Here is a 23,283-nt window from a genome sequence, read left to right on the forward strand (position 1 = left end):
TTTGGGTGTCAGGTCCGAGCATTCCTAGATGAACAGTTTCCTGGAAAGTGGATTGGTCGTCTTGGGCAAATTGAATGGCCCCCAAGGTCTCCCGATCTGACCCCCTTAGACTTTTATATTTGGGGTCATCTGAAGGCAATTGTCTATGCTGTGAAGATACGAGATTTGCAGCACCTGAAACTACGGATACTGGAAGCCTGTGCTAGCATTTCTCCTGCGGTGTTGCTATCAGTGTGTGAAGAGTGGGAGAAGAGGGTTGCATTGACAATCCAACACAATGGGCAGCACATTGAACACATTTTATAAGTGGTCAGAAACTTGTAAATAACTCATGAAAGAATAAAGTTATGTTAAAACAAAGCACATCATTGTTTTTCTTGTGAAATTCCCAATAAATTTGATGTGTCACATGACCCTCTTCCTATTGAAAAAACAAAAGTTGGATTAAAAATGTCTGACTTCAAAATGGCCACCATAGTCACCACCCATCTTGAAAAGTTTCCCCCCCTCACATATACTAATGGTCCACAAACAGGAAGTTAACCCCTTGAGGACGCAGGGCGTATGCATACTCAGCATTTCCGAGTCCTTAAGGCCCTGCGTTCTTCCGGCCCCTGCCGCCCGCCGGGACCGGGATGCCTGCTGATATCATTCACCAGGCATCACGGCATATCGCCCAGGGGGGTCCTGAGGTCCCCCCATATCGGCAATCGCCGCAAATCGCGCGTCAATTCAGATGTGCGATTTGCGGTTATTCCGGGTCAATCGGGTCTCTGGTGACCCGGAAAAAAAGGGTGAATGGGGCTGTCCGAGACCCTTACTCAGCAGGAGTGAGGTGGCACGGGTGCCGCCTTGTGATCACATAATTGATCGGTCGGAACGACCGATCAATCACGGACCTGCTGGGGACGGCGATCGGAGCAGAGATCGGCGCCGGCGTGGGTCTGCTACCTTGCCCTGGTCCGGCAGGGGTCCCCTCAGGTGGCGACAGGAGCAGCAGGATCAGCTGCAGCAGCGGTGGCATCTGGGGCAGGATACAGCAGGAGGTAAGGCCTGGTCACTTCCTGCTGTTGCTTAGCAACAACTCTCGGCATGCAAAGCCAAAGGGTAGTTTTGCAACAGCTGGAGTTCCAACTACTACTCCCAGCATGCCCTTTGGTAGTCTGTGCATGCTGGGGGTTGTAGTTATGCAACGCCTGGATGCACATTTTTTCTATGAAAAGGTTCATCCAGCTGTTGCATAACTACAACTCCCAGCATGCACAGACTAACAAAGGGTATGCTGGGAGCTGTGCAGTGTGCCTCCAGCTGTTGCAAAACTACAACTCTCAGCATGCCCTTCGGCTGTCAATGCATTTGATTGTTTCAGTTTTGCAACAGCTGGATACACATTGGTTGTGAAACAGAGTTTGTTACTTAACTCAGTGTTTTGCCACCAGTGTGCCTCCAGCTGTTGCAAAACTACAACTCCCAGCATGCACTGAGAGACTTACATGCTGGGAGTTCCAGTTTTGCAACAGCTGGAGGCACACTGGTTACGAAACACTGAGTTAAGTAACAAACTCTCAGTGTTTTGCAACAAATGTGCCTCCAGCTGTTGCACAAATACAACTCTCAGCATGTATGGTCAGTCAGTGCATGCTTGGAGTTTTAGTTTTGCAACAGCTGGAGGTTTGCCCCCCCCCCCCATGTGAATGTATATATATTATATAAAAAAAAAAGGTTTGTACAGCACTGTTTCCAAAATGGAGCCTCAAGCTGTTGAAAAACAACAACTTACAGTATTGCCGGACAGCCACTGACTGTCAAGGCATGCTGAGAGTTTTGCAACAGCTGGAGACACCCTGTTTGGGAAACACTGCCGTAGGGTATTTTTGTGGCACATTCAAATCCCCAATTTAGTCCTCAAATGCACATGGTGCTCTCTCGCTTCGGAGCCCTGTCGTATTTCAAGGAAACAGTTTAGGGCCACATATGGGGTACAAATTTTGGGTAGCTTTTTCTCCTTATGAAAAGGTAAAGTTGGGGTCTACACCAGCATGTTAGTGTAAAAAAAAAAAAATTTACACTAACATGCTGGTGTTGCCCCATACTTTAAATTTTCACAAGCGGTAAAAGGAGAGAAAAAATTAAAATTTGTAACGCAATTTCTCCTGAGTAAGGAAATATCCCAAAGTGCTCTGAGGGCGCACAAGGCTCAGGAGTGAGAGCGCACATTGTACATTTGAGGTCTAAATTGGTGATTTGCACAGGGGTGGCTGATTTTACAGCTATTCTGACATAAACGCAAAACAATAAATACTCACATGTGACCCCATTTTGGAAACTACACCCCTCACGGAATGTAACAAGGGGTATAGTGAGCCTTAACACCCCACAGGTGTTTGACAAATTTTCATTAAAGTTGGATGTGAAAAAAAAAAATAATAATAATTCACTAAAATGCTGGTGTTACCCTACATTTTTCATTTTCACAAGGGAGAATAGGAAAAAAGCCCCTCCAAAATTTGTAACCCCATTTCTTATGAGTAAGAACATACCCCATATGTGGATGTAAAGTACTCTGCAGGTGCACTACAATGCTCAGAAGAGAAGGAGCGTCATTGGTATTTTGGCAAGAGAAGGTGTCTGAAATTGAAGGCCATGTGTGTTTACAAAGCCCCCATAGTGCCAGAACAATGGACCCTCCCCCCCACATGTGACCCCATTTTGGAAACTACACCCCTCACATAATGTAATAAGGGGTGCAGTGAACATTTACACCCCACAGGAGTCTGACAGATTTTTGGAACAGTGGTCCGTGAAAATTTAAAATGTTATTTTTCATTTGCACAGCCCACTGTTCCAAAGATCTGTCAAATGCCAGTGGGGTGTAAATGTTCACTGCACCCCTTATTAAATTCTGTGAGGGGTGTAGTTTCCAAAATGGGGTCACATGTGGGGGGGGGGGTCCACTGTTCTGGCACCACGTGGGCCTTTGTAAACACACATGGCCTCCCACTTCTATTCCAACCAAATTCTCTCACCAAACGCTCAGTGGCGCTCCTCCTCTTCTGAGCATTGTAGTTCGCCCGCAGAGCACTTTGCATCCACATATGGGGTATTTCCATACTCAGAAGAAATGAGGTTCCAAATTTTGGGAGGCTTTTTCTCCAATTACCCTTTGTGAAAAAGAAAAATTTGAGGTAACACCAGCATTTTAAAGAAAAAAAATCGAATTTTTCATTTTCACGTCCAACTTTAGCAGAAATTTGCCAAGCACATGTGGGGTGTTAAGGCTCACTGTATGCCTTGTTACGTTCCTTGAGGGGTGTTGTTTCCAAAATAGTATGGCATGTGTTTTTTTATTTTGCTGTTCTGGCACCATAGGGGCTTCCTAAATGCGACATGCCCCCCAAAAACAATTTCAGCAAAATTTGCTTTCCAAAAGCCAAATGTGACTTCTTCTCTTCTGAGCATTGTAGTGCGCCAGCAGAGCACTTGACGTCCACACATGGGGTATTTCCAATTTCAGAAGAAATGAGGTTACAAATTTTTGGGGGCATTTACTCATATAATCCCTTGTAAAAATGTAAAATTTTGGGGGGAAACCAGCATTTTAGGGGAAAAAAAATAATTCATTTACACTACGAAAAGTCGTCAAACACCTGTGGGGTGTTTAGGCTCAGTGGACCCCTTGTTACGTTCCTTGGGGGGGGTGTAGTTTCCAAAATAGTATGCCATGTGGGGTTTTTTCTGCTGTTCTGGCACAATAGGGGCTTCCTAAATGTGACATACCCCCCCAAAAACCATTTCAGAAAAACTCACTCTCCAAAATTCCATTGTTGCTCCTTCGCTTCTGAGCCTTGTATTGCACCCATAGAGCACTTGACATCCACATATGAGGTATTTCCTTACTCGAGAGAAATTGGGTTACAAATTTTGGGGGGCTTTTTCTCCTTTTAACCCTTGTAAATTTTCAAAAACTGGGTCTACAAGAACATGCGAGTGTAAAAAATGAAAAATAAAAATATTTTCTACTTTACCTTGCTGCTATTCCTGTGAAAGACCTAAAGGGTTAACACACTTTCTGAATGTCATGTTTAATACTTTGGGGGTGCAGTTTCTATAATGGTGTAATTTATGGGGTATATCTAATAAGTAGACCCCTCAAATCCACTTAAAAACTGAACTGGTCCCTGAAAAATTCACATTTTGAAAATTTTGTGGAAAATCGCTGCTGTACTTTGAAGCCCTTTGATGTCTTCCAAAAGTAAAAACATGTCAACTTCATGATGAAAATATAAAGTAGACATATTGTATATGTGAATCAATATATCACTTATTTGCAATATCTATTTTCCTTACAAGCAGAGAGTTTCAAAGTTAGAAAAATGCTAAATTTTCTAAATTTTCATGAAATTTGGGGATTTTTCACCAAGAAAGGATGCAAGTATGGATGAAAATTTACCACTATCATAAAGTAGAATTTGTCACGAAAAAAATATCTCGGAATCAGAATAATCAGTAAAAGCATCCTAGAGTTATTAATGCATAAAGTAACAGTGGTCAGAATTGAAAAAAAGAGTCCTTAAGATGAAAAAGGGCTCAGTCACCAACCATTCCCATTTTATTAAGGTGTATCCATATAAATGGCCCACCCTGTAGATACTCTAGAGAGAGTTCAGAGAAGAGCTACTAACCTATTACATGGATTGCAGGATAAAACTTACCAGGAAAGGTTAAAGGACCTTAACATGTATAGCTTGGAAGAAAGAAGAGACAGAGGGGAAATGATAGAGACTTTTAAATACATGAAGGGAATCAACACGGTAAAGGAGGAGAGCATATTTAAAAGAAGAAAAACTACCACAAGAGGACATAGTTTAATATTAGAGGAGCAAAGGTTTAAAAGTAATATCAGGAAGTATTACTTTACTGAGAGAGTAGTGGATGCATGGAATAGCCTTCCTACAGAAGTGGTCGCTGCAAATACAGTGAAGGAGTTTAAACATGCATGTGATAAGCATAAGGCTATCCTTCATATAAGATAGGGCCAGGGACTATTGATAGGATTCAGATTATTGGGCAGACTAGATGGGCCAAAAGGTTCTTATCTGCCGACACTTTCTATATAGACCAAAGGTGACAGGGGCACCAATGTTTCACTCCAGAATACACATTCACTTTCTTACTGACCCATCCATTAATTAATACTTTACTATATACTCCTTCATACAGCATTCTTATCATTCTTACAAAATCTCCCAATCTAATCAACACTTTAAATAAAAAAAAACATGTGATAATTAAATGCTTTCTCAAAATCCAAAGACAATACTCCTGTTCCAGTTAATGTTGTAATGATAAAGTGCTTCAAGTCTTAGTTTTAAGGAAGAGGAGGAGAAAGCTGAACAAGGACCCCTCTGCATATACCAATCTCTTAAATTAGTGCTGGGTGGCTATCACATCATCAAAGATTTAATACATATGTCCTTCCAAGTGTCATGCCACAACCAGAGTTTGTAAGTAAAAGTATTGCCAACCTTTGTAGAGACCCATAAGTAGAAAACAAGCTTATTGGACTGTGAAACATCAGTATCCTGTCTACATCTGCATCAGTCACTACATTTACACATGCTAAAAGCACACTAGGGGCTTTCTATTTTTATATTCAGCTGCAAAAGCAATTCTTAATGGGACAGTAACCAAATATTTATTTATCTGCACTAATAGCTGGAAAGGTGGACAGAGATCACTATATTTATCCAAGGCACTAGTCATAAGTAGATATCAGGTTTAAGGGAAGCTGGATGAGCTATGAGGAATCCAGTAATAAATGAATCTGTAACAGACCATAGCTGCTAGTGACTTTGGTAAAAGTCAGTTTGTGGGCCTGAGTTTTTATGGAGTGAAAGGCAGGTTGGTAGTGGGGCCTTTTACTCCCTTTCTGGTACAGTCAAGATTTTCATTGTGGTCCAGATCAGCACAGGTGCTGAACGCAACTTGTTACTGGAATTTAAAATTAGGTGTATGTCAGTCATCAGGCTTAGGCTGTGAGGAACCTGACCTTATGATGGGAGTAGTAAGCCACTTGTATAGACAGGGGCTATTTCTGTATGGATAGTGCTGGACAGGCATGATTTATTTTATGCACAAAGGCTGTGTTGTTGTTGTTTTTTTAAATAAAAACAACAGAAGCCCAGTTTAAACCTTACTTTCCTGTCTGTGTCTCTGACAATTTGTTGTTTTTTGCCTGGCTCTACTGAGCTAATCTCCCATAAGTGTTTATTGAATCATAGTGTTCAGAGGTCTATTTCATACACTTTGCACCACAGGACCAACTCAAATGACAAAAGGTCAATAGGGTTCACAGGGGAACATCAGATTAGCTACACCACCTTGCCACGTAACATATCATCTGAAGGACTACTGCTCCCAGCTAACCTACAGCAAAAGGCTAATCATTCCTGTGGTCACCACAAATATGCTCTGTCGGGCTCCGTCGGGTGCTTCCATGGTTACACTATTAAAAAAGGAGAATATAGTGGGAGTCTTATGCCTGTATGCTCACCAGTAAAAAATAAAAGATTTCATTATATTTGTGTCCATGAAGTTTGAATATAGATGCGGCTTGATTTTTATTTGGTGTATGTTAACACGTTTTATCTTGTACTAGAAAATACAGTATATCTCTGGACGTCAAGAAGTCTGAAGATAAATACTGCTTTACCACTTCCAGGAATTTGATCATCAAACTAGCTTAAAATACCCGGTTTCTGGCTGGATAACTAAGCTACCAGCCACTTATTGGTTTATACCTGCGGACCACAAGATTCCTGATAAATACCATGATATTGCATGTTTAGTTCAGCATTGGTTCAGTCATTTCTGCTGTAGGCAATGACTTCATATCTTGGGAGCTAGGAATATTTAGGATTTTGAACTAATGATGCTTGCAATGGTTAGAATGGAATAAAATACAACATAATACGTTATTGTTTTATTTCTAAAATAAATCTTTCCATGTGGTAAATTCCCATCATGTTATTGTCCCATGTCCTTTATTAATTGAGCACTGAGGTCAGTCTACATTGTTTAGAATACAATGAATGACTAAATCCAATTGTTAGCTGACAGTCTTGAGAAGCTATAGCAACTCAAGTCATAATGTACTGAATTTGTTCTAAGTTTATTGCTTTTAAAGTAAGACAAAATAGCAGATTAGCAAGGATAAAAAAATGGTGTTACAAATAGTAATTTGTTTAATTTTTGTTAGCCACTAAAAAGTATAATATCTACAAGATATTACTGCTATTTTATCTTTCTTTTTGCTAACACGGTGCCATACCTTTTTTTCTTTGATGATTCTAACACTACTGGTAGTATCAGTTACTTTTGTGTTTTGAATGTATCAATATGCTATAGGTTAGATTTCAGATGGGCTTTTAGACTGTTATCATTATTTGTTAATATTCATCTTTCGATAGTATTCTTATGCATGGGACGCATGCACACTATTGCATCATCCTGGACTGGAGAAAGCTTTAAAACGGTATCCATAGAAGTCTATCAGAATTTGCATGCCTATGACATTGGAGGCATTCTGAGATAAAGCAATGGTTTGCCTTTTTGGATTACATATGTGAAAACAGATGCTTTATTATTCAGTAATTCACCATGGTCCGTGGGGAAAACATCTCTGTAATATGGTGCTGCATGAAGGCACCATCCGGCAGCACATGGTTTCTGTCCACCTCTGTGCTGGTATTGGGGTAAAGCGTGTATCCAGGTGTGAACATTTTTATAATTAGCGTCAGAGTGGTGGTTAATAAAAAGCATACACTTGCTCCCGTAACATCGCCGGTATTACTGAGCTCTGGTCCCTGCTGGGCAGAGCTTCAGATTTGGGCACATGACATGATAGGACTGCTCAGCTAATCTGCAGCCACAGCAATGTTCCACCTCAGTCACTAAAAACCTGAGCAGGCTTGTGATGTCAAAATGTATGTTTTGAAATTTACGACCTCCTTGACTTTGATAATAAAAAATATTTCTGCTCGGATAATCCCTTTAAAATAAATCATGTTTGCTGCCTGTCTGATGTGCAAATCAGAAGTACAGTATTTCCCAATGCATTCCTCCAAAAAAGCTGAAAAGTGTATTAATGTATTGGCATACAGAGGGATACATCAGAAACAGGCACCTATTGCATAAAAAAATTTCTGTATGTATGGAAAAGTACAGACTATACTTTGATACACAGTGAAGATAGGTGCACAGGGACAGCATATGCGACACCTGTTTAGAAAAGTGTAAGTAGAGCCTAAGGCTGCATTCACATATGATATTTTGGTCAGTATTTTTATCCAAAGCCATGAGTGGAGTCAAAACAGAGATAAACTATGAAGGAAATATTTGCATATGTTCTGTGTTTTGGACCAATTCCTGGTTTTGGTGAAAAATACTGACCGAACTACTACGTGCACCCAGACTCGTACTAGTTTTTTTAGTGTTTCTTGAATAGTTGCCCTCCATAACCGTACCATATTGCTAGAATCATGTGTTGTCTGAGATCTTCTTGTGTATGGCCAGATGTACTTTTGGGAGACATGCCAATGAAAAGTAATAAATGTATAATTAAAAGCATTGCATCTGTCTAATGTATTTTGGGCTTCGATCTCTCACCAAGATTTCTGCTTTCTGTCAGTGAAATATTCAGTTGATACCAAAAACTACAATTTTTTTCTCTCCAGATTTGGTTATTGCAAAAGTTTGTGTCTATGTTATGTGATCCATAAGGATTTGCTTAATACCATTTCTATACTAGAATTTTTTTGTGATATTGAACGAAAATGACAAAAGAAGGAAAAGATGTGTCTTTGAATTTTTTTTTTTTTAAAGCTACCCCCTTCCATATCAATTTATATAGGGGCTATTTACAGGGGGTGGGGCTAGAAGCTGTGGTTAGGGCTATTGGTAACTTTATTCCCATGGAGAAGAGGGAGAGAATGTAATATTACAGCATTAGGGTAGGGTCACACTTGCCTGTAACACTCATGTTTCAGAAGACAGGAACACTGGTGGATGTGGATCCGCTGGACCTGTGTGGCAGATGACTCGGGCCACACCAGGGAGCGGAGTCTAAGGTGCCACTGGTTTTCACCAGAGCCTGCCGCAAAGCGGGATGGACTTGCTGCGGCAGGCGGCGCTCAGGTCGTTACCCCTGGCACGGCTCGACCACACAGGCGGCTGAGGAGATGTGTAGCAAAGGAGGGATAAGGCAGCTCGTAGGCAGGATAGCAGAAGGTAAGGGCAGGCGGCACAGTAGCATAGTCAGGACGTAGCAGGAGGTCAATAGGCAGGCGGCAGAGGAGCAAAGTCAGGTCTCAGAGCGAAGGATCAGATACACGGCAAGGCAACTCTCAGGAATGCTTTCTCTCAGGCACAAGGCAACAAAGATCTGGCAGGGAAGTGTGGGATGAGGAGGAATTTATCATTGAGCCACAGGTGTACTACACTAATGGGTGCACTTGCCCTTTAAGTCTTAAAGCTCAGGCGCACACTCCCTAGGGGACGGGGACTTGCTTGTACATACTAACTTCAGTGCAAATGATTGGTTACCCACACGTCCGCAGGGCTCTTTTCCTTGTGGCCACTGCGCATCGTGCAAGTACATGAAAAAAACTACGATTTTTGTTAAGCCAGCAAATGGACGAACGTATACAATCTTCGATTTCAACAATTGCAGTAGTAAAAATGTTATTTATGTAGTGCAATGTCCCTGCCCAAAGCTATATATTGGGAAGACCACACAAGATCTCCGTCACAGAATCAGTAAGCATCTGAGTACCATAAGACATGAAAATGGGCCCTCGTAAGGGCAATATAGATAGCCTTCCGTTATGGGAGGAAGCTCGCTGGATCTACCGGCTGAATAGTAGAAGCCCAATAGGCCTTAATGAAGGCTTTTCATATTCCGCATTCTTGGAGTAGTCTTATTATCTTCACATTAGTTGTACCACACCTCCAGAACAGACTTACTTGGTATCTGGAATTAATAGTCTCCCCTCCTTCTTGTAGATTGATGTTCCCCCATTTTATGCACATATCATAGACCCTGCTGCCCCCCCCCTTCCCACGTGCGGCGCATCATGATGACGGCCATCGAAGGTTTATATCACATGACACGCAATTCCTCCTATCATAGATTGTACCTAGCAGGAATATCCTGACACTTAGGTACGCCCATCATATGTGACCAGATCTTTGTGCCAATTATTTGTTAACCTTGGGGGGTCTATATAAGGAGAAGCTGTACTTCCGGCATGCACTAGCCACCAGTCCTCTGATGAAGTTGGGTTGTCAACGAAATGTCAGGACTCTGGCTTGTGTTGTACTTTAAATAGCTGTGGTAACAGTCAGTACCATGATTTCTACATATCAGTAGCCTCAGAAGTGGCCACATACACATAAGCGGCACACACATTGAGAGACACGTGAATAGAATAAATTATGCAGATGTGCTAGTACTGGCAACTAATGCTGTCTAGTTCAATTATCATTTATTTCCTCTGGTTTTAAAACTTCAAATAAAAGTTAAATTTTATAATTTTCTTTTTTGGGGGGGTTTCTAGTTTAGGGTACCCCTTTTGGGGTTTTCCCCCTAAAGTTGTTGTTAATTGTTAGTTACTCTGTAACCTCCTGGGGTTGGATGTTCTTTTTCTTCTTCTTAGGGGACAGGGACACGCGCGAAGGAGCAGAGAGGCAGAGGCGGGGGCAGGAGAAGCACCCAGTAAGTGACGGACTGGGATTCGCATGTGCATGTAGGCGCGTACCGCAATGCGAATCCCAGTCGCAGCAGGTAACGGGACCATGCTCTCACGGCCAGTATGTAACATTACCCCCCCCCCCCTTTGGTCTCTCCCTCATTTTACAACACAAAAAACTCCTGAGAAGGTCACGGTCCAAGATATTCTGCTTAGGCTTCCAAGATCTCTCCTCCCAGTAAAATGTTTTTACGGTTTTAGTGGCAAGAATCTGTTTAACTTCGTAGACATCAGAAGAGTCGGAGACAGATGTTGGGACAAGACTCTTTTGAGAAAACCGGTTTATGGCAAGAGACTTGAGGAGAGAGATGTGGAAGGAATTGGGAATTCGTAACGTAGCAGGTAGATGGAGTTTGTAGGAGACAGGATACATTTTTTGTAGAAAGTGGAAGGGACCAAGGTAGCGAGGACCAAGCTTGTAACAGGGTATCTTGAAGCAGATGTATTTGGATAAAAGCCACACCATGTCACCAGGAGAGAAGGATAGAGGAGGTCATCTACTTTTATCAGCTTGCGCCTTCATGCGTAAACAAGCCTGGGATAATGACTGTCAGGTCTGTTGCCAGATGGTGGAGAAGTCCCGGACCAGCTCATCAACAGCAGGCACACCGGATGAAACTGGGGAGGAAGAGGAGAACGGAGATAAAGTCCGTAGACAACAAAAAAGGGAGACGATCTCATGGGCTCGGAATCCTTATGATTATATGAGAACTCAGCCCAGGGGAGAATGTCGACCCAATCTTCTTGGCGAGCTGAAACAAAATGTTGAAGATAAGTATCAAGAATTTGATTAACCCTCCCCACCTGACCATTGGACTGAGAGTGGTAGGCCGAGGAGAAGTCCAGATTGATGTCCAGACAGGTACAAAGAGAGACAAACTGCACACCACGATCCGAAACGATATGCTGAGGAAGACCATGTAAACGAAAGACAAGCAGCAAGAAGTACTTCGCCAGCTGTGGAGCAGAAGGAAGACCTGGTAGAGGAATGAAATGAGCCATCTTGGAAAACCGATCTACAACGACCCAAATGACAGTGTTATTATGAGATGGTGGCAAATCGGTGATGAAATCCATGACGATATGAGACCAGGGAGTCTCCGGAATTGGTAAAGGCTGTAAGAATCCTGCAGATCTCTGTCGAGAAGTTTTGTCATGGGCACAAGTTTCACAGGAACGAACAAAATCAGAAACATCACGTTCAAGATGGGGCCACCAGTAGTGTCGGGAGATTAGAAGTAGAGTCTTGCGTATTCCAGGATGTCCTGCTGTCAAGGAAGAATTACCCCATTTCAGTACCTTGTGTCTCAATCTGGCAGGCACAAAGGATATTCCCAGAAGGAACTTGCTGAATTACGGCAGGAGCGGCAGGAATCAAATGGTCAGGAGGAATAATATGCCTAGGCATGGAGTCCAAACCAATTACTTCAGAGGACCTGGGGAGAGCATCTGCTCTGATGTTCTTGTCTGCGCAACAGAAGTAGATGAAGAAGTTGAACCTAGAAAAGAACAGTGACCACCTTGCCTGGCGGGGGTTCAAACACTGAGCAGACTGAAGGTATAGAAGATTCTTATGATCAGAGTAGATGCTGACCGGAAGAGAAGAACCTTCCAATAAAGGTTGCCATTCCACCAATACTAGCTTGATGGCGAGGAGTTCACGATCTCCAATGGAGTAATACCTCTCAACAGGAGAGAAGGTCTTGGAGAAGAACTCACAAGTTACAGTCTTGCCCTTGGCATTTTCTGAGTAAGAACGGCACCTGCTTCAATAGATGAGGCATCAACCTCCAAAGCAAAGGGCCTCTCCAGATCAGGTCTTGTAAGCACGGGAGCAGAGGCAATTGCAGACTTTAAACGGGAGAAGGCCTCTTCAGCCTCTTGAGGCCAAGACTTAGGATTAGAAGACTTTTTAGTGAGAGCCACAACAGGAGCAACCAAGGACAAAAAAGGAAGGATAAATTGACGATAATAGTTAGCAAATACCAGAAAGCGTTGAATAGCATGTAGGCCCAAAGGACGAGGCCAATCCAACACTGCAGACAATTTATCAGGATCCATCTGCAGGCAATGTAGCCAAGAAATGCAAGACTAGACTTCTTGAACAGACATTTCTCCAGTTTGGCGTAGAGATGATTCTTTCGTAATTGCTGAAGAACCAGACGAACATGAGTACGATGCTCCTCTAATTTGGAAGAGAAGATCAGGATGTCATCTAGGTATACGACAACACAGTTGTAGAGAAGATCACGGAAGATATCATTGACAAACTCTTGAAAAATGGCTGGAGCATTGCAGAGACCAAAAGGCATTACAAGATACTCAAAATGTCCGGCACAAGTATTGAAGGCCGTTTTCCATTCATCATCCTTGCAGATACGAATGAGGTTATACTCTCCATGTAAGTCCAACTTGGAGAAGACCTTGGCACCACATAGACAGTCAAAAAGTTCTGAGATAAGAGGTAGAGGGTAATGGTTCTTGACCGTGATTTTGTTAAGTCCCCTGTAGTCAATGCAAAGACGGAGTGAGCCATCCTTCTTCCCTACTAAGAAGAAACCAGCTCCAGCAGGAGAAGAGGACTTACGGATAAATCCCTTTTGGAGATTCTCCTATATATACTCAGCCATGGCTTTGGTATCAGGAACCGATAGAGGGTATATCATTCCACGAGGAGGAGTGGTACCAGGCAGAAGATCAATGGGGCAGTCATAAGGATGATGTGGAGGCAGAGACTCAGCCTGTTTCTTGCAGAATACATCAGAGAACTCTTGGTAAGGTGGCGGCAGGCCAGTTAAAGGAGGAGGACGAGAAACAACTTTAGACTGAACTGGTTGGAGGCAAAGATTTTGACAGGATTGTCCCCAGCGAATAATTTCTCCAGTACTCCAATCCAGTTGCGGAGAATGGCGTTGCAGCAAAGGAAGGCCAAGAAGAATCTCTGAAGTACAGTGTGGCAGAACATAGAATTCAATCTTTTCTTTATGCAATACTCCCACTTGCATGATGAGAGATTCTGTACACAAGTGAACCATACAGTCCAGATTTTGACCATTAACCCATTAAAGACCAGGGGTTTTTCCGTTTTTGCACTTTAATTTTTTTTCCTCCTTACCTTTAAAAAATCATAACGCTTTACATTTTTTGCGCCACCAATTCTACTTTGTAATGACATCCGTCATTTTACCCAAAAATCCATGGCGAAACGGGGAAAAAATAATTGTGAGACAAAATTGAAAAAAAAATGCCATTTTGTAACTTTTGGGGGCTTCTTTTTCTACACCGTAAATTTTTCGGTAAAAATTACACCTAATCTTTATTCTGTAGGTCCATACAATTAAAATTATACCCTACTTTTATAGGTTTCATTTTGTCATACTTCTGAAAAAAAATCATAACTACATGCAGGAAAATGTATATGTTTAAAATTGTCATCTTCTGACCCCTATAACTTTTTTACTTTTCTGCGTATGGAGCGGTGTGAGGGCAAATTTTTTGCGCCGTGATCTGAAGTTTTTAGTGGTACCATTTTTGTATTGATTGGACTTTTTGATCGCTTTTTATTCATTTTTTCATGATATAAAAAGTGACCAAATATACGCTATTTTGGACTCTGGAATTTTTTTGCGCGTACGCCATTGACCATGCGGTTTAATTAATAATATATTTTTATAATTCGGACATTTCTGCACGCAGCGATTCCACATATGTTTATTTTTATTTACACATTTTTTTTTTAAATGGGAAAAGGGGGGTGATTCAAACTTTTATTAGGGAATATATGTAACGCCGAGCGCTCCGGGCCCAGCTTCCCCTTCGGAGCGCTCACGGCGTTACTCCTCTGCTTGCAGCGCTCCGGTCTGCGAGTCTGACCGGGAGCGCTGCTCTATGTCCCTCGGCGGGGATGCGATCCTCGCTGCGGAACGTGCCCACCTGCGGGTCGCATCCCGTGTCTCTTACCGGCCCCGTCCTTCTGCTCAGTTCCAGCGCGCGCGGCCCCGCTCTCTAGGGCGCGCGCGTGCCGGGTCTCTGAGATTTAAAGGGCCAGTGCACCATTAATTGGTGCCTGGCCCAATTAGTTCCTAAGCACTTCCACTCCATAAAAACCCACTTCCCCTTCCTGTCCCTGCCGGATCTTGTTGCCTTGTGCCATGAGAAAGCGTTTCTGTGTGTTCCATTACCTGTGTATCCAGACCCTTTACGTTGCCCCTGACTACGAACCATTGCTGCCTGCCCAGACCTTCTGCTACGTTCGACCTTGCTCTTGCCTTGCCCTTGCGTACCGCGCTTGTCAGTGAGGTTGAGTCGATATCGGGTGGAACGGCCTGGGGGTTACCTGCCGCTGCAAGTCCAACCCGCTTTGCGGCGGGCTCTGGTGAAAACCAGCAACCCCTTAGATTCCGTTCCCCTGGTACGTCCCACGCCATCTCCTCACTGACACAGAGGATCCACCACCCGTGTCCTCTCCGCATATCAGTCCGGATCCTGACAATATATAGGGGCTATAACACTGCACACACTGATCTTTTACATTGTTCAATGGTTTCTCATAGGAAACCATTGATCAATGATTCTGCCGCTTGACTGCTCATGCCTGGATCTCAGGCACTGAGCAGTCATTCGGCGATCGGACACCAGGAGGCAAGGTAAGGGACCCTCCTACTGTGTCACAGCTGTTCGGGATGCTGTGATTTCACTGCGGACATCCCGAACAGCCCCCTGAGCTAACCAGCATTGTTTTACTTTCGCTTTAGAAGCGGCGTTCAACTTTGAATGCCGCATCTAAAGGGTTAATAGCGTGAGGCGCCACGATCAGTGCCGCGCGCTGTTAGCCACGGGTCCCGGGGCCAGGCCCGACCCGGTATGATGCACGTTATAGAACGGGAGCGGACTCAGGGCGTACATGTATGCCCTTGGTCCTTAACAGGTTAACAGAGGAGATGAACAAGGGCTTGGCAAGCCGAGTAAGAGGAAGATGATACTTGTGGACCAAAGAAGCATCAATAACGTCACCTGCTGATCCAGAATCCAAAAATGCTGTAGCACTGAAGGAAGACTTGGATGAAGCAAAGACCTGTACAGAAATAGTTAAGCGTGGAGAGGTAGTATTTACACCCAGGGACGCCTCTCCCACGAACCCTAGGTGGTAGCGTATTCCCGGATGCTGTGGGAGAGCTGTACAGTCCTTGAGAAAGTGCTCTGGGCTAGCACAATACAAGCACAAATTCTCACTGCGTCGTCGTGACCTCTCCTGTCGCGTAAGACGAGAACGATCCACTTGCAAAGCCTCTTCGGCAAGAAGCGTAGGAAACTGAAGAGGTGGATGTTGAAACAAGGGTTACAGGCGAGGATACTTCAGTCTTTGGGCAGGCTTCCTCTCTAAGTGCAGTTCTTCCTGTTTCTCAGCAAAACACACCTCAATGCGTGTGGCCAAGTGGATAAGTTCAGTCAAAGAAGATGGAGGATCTCGTGCTGCGAGGGCATCTTTAATCCTGCTTGACAGTCCTTTTTTGAATGTGGCACACAAGGCCTCATCATTCCATGCAAGTTCAGAGGCTAAAGTGCGAAATTGAACCACATAGTCACCAACGGAAGAATTCCCTTGACAGAGGTTCAGCAAAGCCGTCTTAGCAGAAGAGGCACGTGCGGGTTCCTCAAAGACACTGTGAAATTCTGCCAAGAAAGCCGACAATTTGGAGGATACCGGATCACCTTGATCCCAAAGGGGTGTAGCCTAGGCCAGGGCTTTTCCAGACAGTAGACTAATGACAGAGGCCACCTTCGCACGTTCTGTCGGAAACTGTTCAGACATGAGCATGGAGCACTATGTAACGAAGCCTCTGCATAACTTGGAATCCCCATCATACTTAGAAGGTAAAGGCAGACGTAGCTGGGACCAAGAAGACGCTGCAGGAATTAGTGGTGGGAGTGGGCCAGGTTGCGGGACCTGCTGCTGTTGTTGCTTCAAGGCCAATGGCTGTTGTAACAAAGCCGACAGTTTGGTAAGCTGCTGCGCCTGTCGCGTCAATTGCTGAGACTGACATACCACAAGGGAAGATCCGCAACTTCAGGCAGGGGTACCTCAGTGGGATCCATGGCCGGATCTTACTTGTTACACTCACGTTTCAGAAGACAGGAACACCGGTGGATGTGGATCTGCTGGACCTGTGTGGCAGATGACTTTGACCATACCAGGGAGCGGAGCCTAAGGTTGCTACCCCTGGCACAGCTCAAACACACAGGCGGCTGAGGAGATGCGAGGCACAGGAGGGATAAGGCAGCTTGTAGTCAGGATAGCAGAAGGTCAGGGCAGGCGGCACAGTAGCATAGTCAGGACGTAGCAGGAGGTCAATAGGCAGGCGCAAGAGGAGCAAGGCAACTCTCAGGAATGCTTTCTCTCAGGCACAAGGCAACAGAGATCCGGCAGGGAAGTGTGGGAGGAGGAGGAATTTATCAATGAGCCACAGGTGTACTACACTAATGGGCGCACTGGCCCTTTAAATCTTAAAGCTCCGGTGCACGCGCACCCCAGGGGATGGGGACATGCATGCCGGAGCAGAGAAGCCGAGGTGGGGGCAGGAGAAGCACCCAAGGAGTGATGCAAGCGCATCCCGCGATGCGAATCCCAGCACCGCCAGCAGCAGCAGCGTGTGCGGCCGGAGCGCATAACGTAACATTGCCGTATTTTGCTGCACATTTTATGCAGCTAATTTTGCTACTAATAGACTATACGAGATAGGAAAATATGCAGCAGCAAATAAACAGCAAAATAGGCATGTGTGACTGTACCCTTAGGGTGTATTCACATGTACAGTATCCTGCACACATCTGAAGCTACAGATTTAAAGTTGTGTTTAGTCATATAGTTTACATTGAATTCTGCAGCATCAAATCTGCAGTCTTAGAAATCCTGCACATCAAATATTTTGCAGGATACTGTACTTGTGAAAACACCCTTACATTGTATTTTTATTGGGGATTTCCCCTGTAACTTTGGCTGAAATATTAGTATACAATACAAGTAAAAAAAAACAACTCACCTTTTTGTACTCTGTGTACATGGAGCACAGACAAAAGTCCAAGCAGGCATCTTCAAGGAAAATGTATAAAACACAAAAATATTTATTTTCTATTAAAACTTTAATAAAACTTCTCCTGTGTATCAGTCATCGTGTTTGGAGACCCTGCCACAGGCTTTTGCTCATGACTCCTGTAATGTATTTAATACAATTTAAGAGAATCTGTCGGCTCCATTTGCTGCGGAGGAGCAGACACCATTGGATACGCATCAGGGTATAAATGCAAAGTGTACCTTTCGTGGAGCTGATGGTGGGTGCCAAACCTATAAATTTGCTCACACCAAGTGTCAAGTAGGTAGTGCCACAGTTTGGCATTCATCTTAAGCTTTTTCTTGACTAAAGTACAGGTACTCTTTTTATGAAGGAGGGGCTGAAAGGTAAGTATAAGGAGGTGTGCCAGCCTGTGGCACTTAAGTTGCTCGCCCCCACCTCCTTGACACTTGGCTGAGAAATTAAATATAGATTTTATAAAGTTGGCAACGACCATTAGCTCCAGGAATGGTAAAGTTTGTTTTTATACTCATCTTTATATATTTTATTAACAGTGTTTGAAGCACATAGCATATACAGCTGACAGATTCCCTATATGAATAAAACTTCTCCATGCATGTGTACCATTCAATGTGCTTTAAGCCCCTCCCAAGGGCTTTTACTTATAATTTATGAGTAAGAGTCCTTGTGAGGGTCTAGAAACATGTTGACAGGTACACATGCTTCTGTAAAAGCTTTGCTCCTAACAGTATACCTTGTAATGCGAATTAATAAATATTTTTTATATGTTATCTTTGAAGACATGTTGTGTACTGTACCTTTTTTATGTTTGGCCATAAGATTGGGTGTACACTTTAAGTTGCACCTTTTTTACTGTTGACATGCTCAGTGAAGGTTTTCAGCCACTGGACCTAAAGATTTATTGATGTCAAAAGGTGAATCAATTTGCATAAAAAAATTAGATAAAAAAATAATAATGTAAATTTCACATATTTTATGAAAATAGCATACATAATAATCTTTTTTTTAATTTATTTTTTATTGATGTCATACATTAAGACTTAGATTTTGCATACTGTACAATACTGTACAACAGATATACATTCTTGCTTTAGGATGTCATCAAAGAGTTAAAAGTAAAGGTTTGGCTGTTGGATTTTTTTTGTACTTACTGTAAGCCACAAATTGACTTTGTGTGCTTTGAAGCCGGTTTTGGTTTTCATCCCACAATACACAGAGGTATATTTTTCCTTCCAATTGTGATTGCCTTCAGCATAAAAAATAGTCCCACTTGATAAAAATCCTTTTAATGATGTTATTATTAATATTGGTACATTGCAGCATTATTGTGAAACTGCCTTGTAGGTATTGTTTTATCTCATTCCTTTTAATAGAAAACTGACTTATGAAAATTGAAATTTTACTATTTATGAGAGTGGCTTGAGAAAAAAAGGCACATAAAGAGCCATTATTTGTGAAGTGATGGAGTATGATATAAACACTTCCACTTTTCTACTGGAAGACAAAATGATTTTCGGACATTTTTACTAATGAATTTAAGCACTTTATAGATAACACCAATACATTACACAAATCTATATCCCCAAATAGTGTAGACTCACAAGCAAAGTGAAATATATGCACGTATGAGCTGACTGTTTTATTGTTTCTTCTACACAATTATGAGTAAATTAAAGGCACAATCTGGGCAGAACGTATATACTTTGTCATGCATAGTCCAATGCTTAGAGGGAGCATGATGCAAAGGGCTAAAGAACACCAAAGGGAGGGTTTGGCTATGTTCACACGACAGTATGTCTGTGAGGAATTCCACATCACTATATCCGCAAGGACCTTCCGCAGCAGCAGCAGAGTCCCATTGATTTCACTGGCATTCTGCTTCTCTGTTCACATGGAAGATGCTGCTGTCGCGAAAATCCTGATTCCGGCATCCGCAAAAAAATGTAAACTGTTCAATGCTTTTGCTGATTCCGCAAGGAAATGCATTGCACCTATGAGACGGCACATTTCCAAGCTGTCCAAGCACCGGCATGCTCTGCTGGCGCTCCACTGTCTGTGGAATGTTCAGACGGAAAGTTTCTGTGCGGACATTCCACCGTGTGAACACCGTGTGCCTACTCGTGTCATACACTGCCCTCTCAGCTCCTAAGTATGTACAGCAGATGTGCACTAGGGAAATATGGTGCGGGTTCAGGCACTTAGGGGGGCCTAAATCACTCCATAATATGAGGGAGAAATGGAAAAGCCGGCACTGCACTGCGGATACAACGAAGCCTGGGTGCACTGGATGACAACCAGTGTTGCTATAGGCAACAGCGCTGATGTACCGGGGTGCTCAGTCCAAAGTGACACAAAAGCAATGCAGGATATGTAGAAGAAACCAGACGGCACTCACCAGAAATGGAACAGCGACACTTTAATTTCTCATGCACTGAGCCGCAGGCGGTAAGGACTCAGTGGTCGGCAGGGGGCGTGTGGTCCACACGCCCCCTGCCGACCGCTGAGTCCTACCCGCCTGAGGCTCCGTGCATGAGAAATTAAAGTGTCGCTGTTCCATTTCTGGTGAGTGCCGTCTGGTTTCTTCTACATATCCTACATCACTCCATAATATCACTGCATTCTGTGATTGTAAAGCGCCTCCCGGTTGTCATTGCTCACAATTCAAAATACCCCTTTTTTTTTACATTTATTATGTAAAAAAAATCTGAATAAAAAAAATAAACATAATTGCCATGCCTGAAAATGTCTAAAGCATGACATGTGCTATTATAGACAAAATGCCTTATGCACTTCTAACACTAGTTTATGCTGCCCTCAGATAGGACACACATATTTTGAGGCATAAAATGGGCATTAAAATACACTCCTAAATACTAAAATTGTGTGTGCACATAGCCGTTAAAAATGCAGGTATGTGAATCCATATTCATGCTTATAAATAAGATAATGTGGCTTATGTTGTACAATATTTTGGACTTTACATTGGTATTATGGACTTTGCGTTGATGACCAACAATACACATTAACTTGCACAGGTAAGGCCGGGTTGACATCACATCACATTCAAGCATCCCAGGCACGGACGGCTAAGCAAAATCTCTCTGCTATGTTCAGATTAGATCGGCATTGCACCTAGTGACTACTTTGGGTCATTTTTGGAGCATATACTGGTTTTGGCTCAGACTAAAAAGCGTGGTTTGCTGCTCTTTTTGGTCCGAGCCAAAACCCCATGTGCACTCGGAAAATGACCCAAGCATAGTTACTAGGTGACTACATGCGGGTCACTAAATGAAGTGTAAGCAGATCCTAGCACAGATATTGAGGTTTTCCTGACATATCAATGCCTCAGAGACCCAAGTGATCATGTGAACCCCACCTAAAGGGGCTTCAGCAAGAAACGCTATTCCATTAGCCAGCTGTTCATGGGGGGGGGGGAGGGTTTGAAGGTAGGTCTCCCACCTATAGAAAATGTTACAATAACAGGACAACTGTTGCGAACCTAAGGGAAATGAATAGTTTTAAAATGAAATACATTGAAGTACTGAAGTCTTATCTCTTATCACTTTTAAGATGTCATTTTCAGTGTAAAGCCTCAGTTCATCATTGACTCTTTCATTTATACAATGCAGGCTATTATTTACAGATTATCCAAAATCTTGAAAGGCTCCCGAAATGTACAATATACCTCCCCTAACTTGTTTTTATGCCTTTATAAATATTTCGAGGTAAACTCGAAACCAACAATTACGTCTATTTCTTTACTGTACCAGTCTGCACTTTAGATTTGTTTGTTAGCTGTTCTTTTGTACTATGACATAAAGCTTTGAAAAATGTCCAAATTCCTAGGAAGCCTTCTGTACAAAACAAGAAAAAATGGCGTGAGTCAAAGACAAAGATTCCAGCGCATCAGCGCTAATATCTTTACCTATTATTAATAATGACAGTAATTTCTATTTTATAAAGTTACACATAGCAACTGTATCCAAGAAATTTGCATTTTAGTAGGTTTTCCACATATTCCAACCAATCCTCCCCAGAAATTACTTTTACAAGAGACTGAATGTGCTAGATTGGACCTGTTTTTATGTCACGCAATTATGCAGCACTAATAAAGCCGTTCAATTATACGGCAAAATTGCAACATAATAAAATAGTCACAATGTGCACTGCCGAAAAAACATCTACTAGTGAACACATCTACATGATTACAGGACAACAGCATTGCTGAAGGTGGAGGTAGGTTTCATAGGAGTGAAGGTAAAACAGCTGACATTACAGTAATGCAAACAGATCTATCTTTTAACCCTCAATGCAACAGGCCAATTTTGCATTCACACATCCAGTCAGAGCACAAAAATTTGCAACTTTTTTTAAAGGTGTAAGTATTGATAACTTCCCCCATATAAATTTATTGTGAAATTATGCATTATGATGTTAATGAAAGCCAAACTACTTCATTGTTTGTTCAGCTTGAGTCAAATCTTGGCACACTACAATGAGGAGATGTAAATGGTGGAGAGCATATGCCTGCAGACCTTTCATATATATCAATATTATTACATTTACAGGCAATTATATAATTATAGGCAATTAGCAAGACACCCCCAACAAAGGAGTGGTTCTGCAGGTGGTGACCACAGGCTACTTCTCAGTTCCTATGGTTCCTGGCTGATGTTTTGGTCACTTTTGAATTCTGGTGGTGTTTACACTCTAGTGGTAGCATGAGACAGAGTCTACAACCCACACAAGTGGCTCAGGTAGTGCAGCTCATCCAAGATGGCACATCAAGGCGGGCTGTGGCAAGAAGGTTTGCTGTGTCTGTCAGTGTAGTGTTCAGAGCATGGAGGCGCTACCAGGAGACAGGCCAGTACATCAGTAGCCGTAGGAGGGCAACAACCCAGCAGCAGGACTGCTACCTCTGCCTTTGTGCAAGAAGGAGCACTGCCAAAGCCGTGCAAAATGACCTCTAGTAGGCCACAAATGTGCATGTGTCCATTCAAACGGTCAGAAACAGACTTCATGGGGGTGGGATGAGCTGGAAAGTGGCACAGGGGTCTGCGGGTGACAGTGAAGATCCTCTTTGGTGAGTGATCTTCACTGTGGCCTGCTAGAAGTTACAAAACTACAACTCCCAGCCTTTGACAGTCTTGGCATGCTGGGAGTTGTAGTTTTGTAAAATCTGGAGGGCACAATTTGGAGTCCACTATACAGTGGTTTCCAAACTGTAGACTTCCAGATGATGCAAAACTACAATTCCCAGCATGCCCAGACAGTCAAACATGCTGGATCTGTGGGCGACAGTGAAGATCCTCTTTGGTGAGTGATCTTCACTGTGGCCTGCTAGAAGTTACAAAACTACAACTCCCAGAATGACCAGACAGCCT

Source organism: Hyla sarda, chromosome 5 (assembly GCF_029499605.1).
Source record: "Hyla sarda isolate aHylSar1 chromosome 5, aHylSar1.hap1, whole genome shotgun sequence".
NCBI classification, from domain to species: domain Eukaryota; kingdom Metazoa; phylum Chordata; class Amphibia; order Anura; family Hylidae; genus Hyla; species Hyla sarda.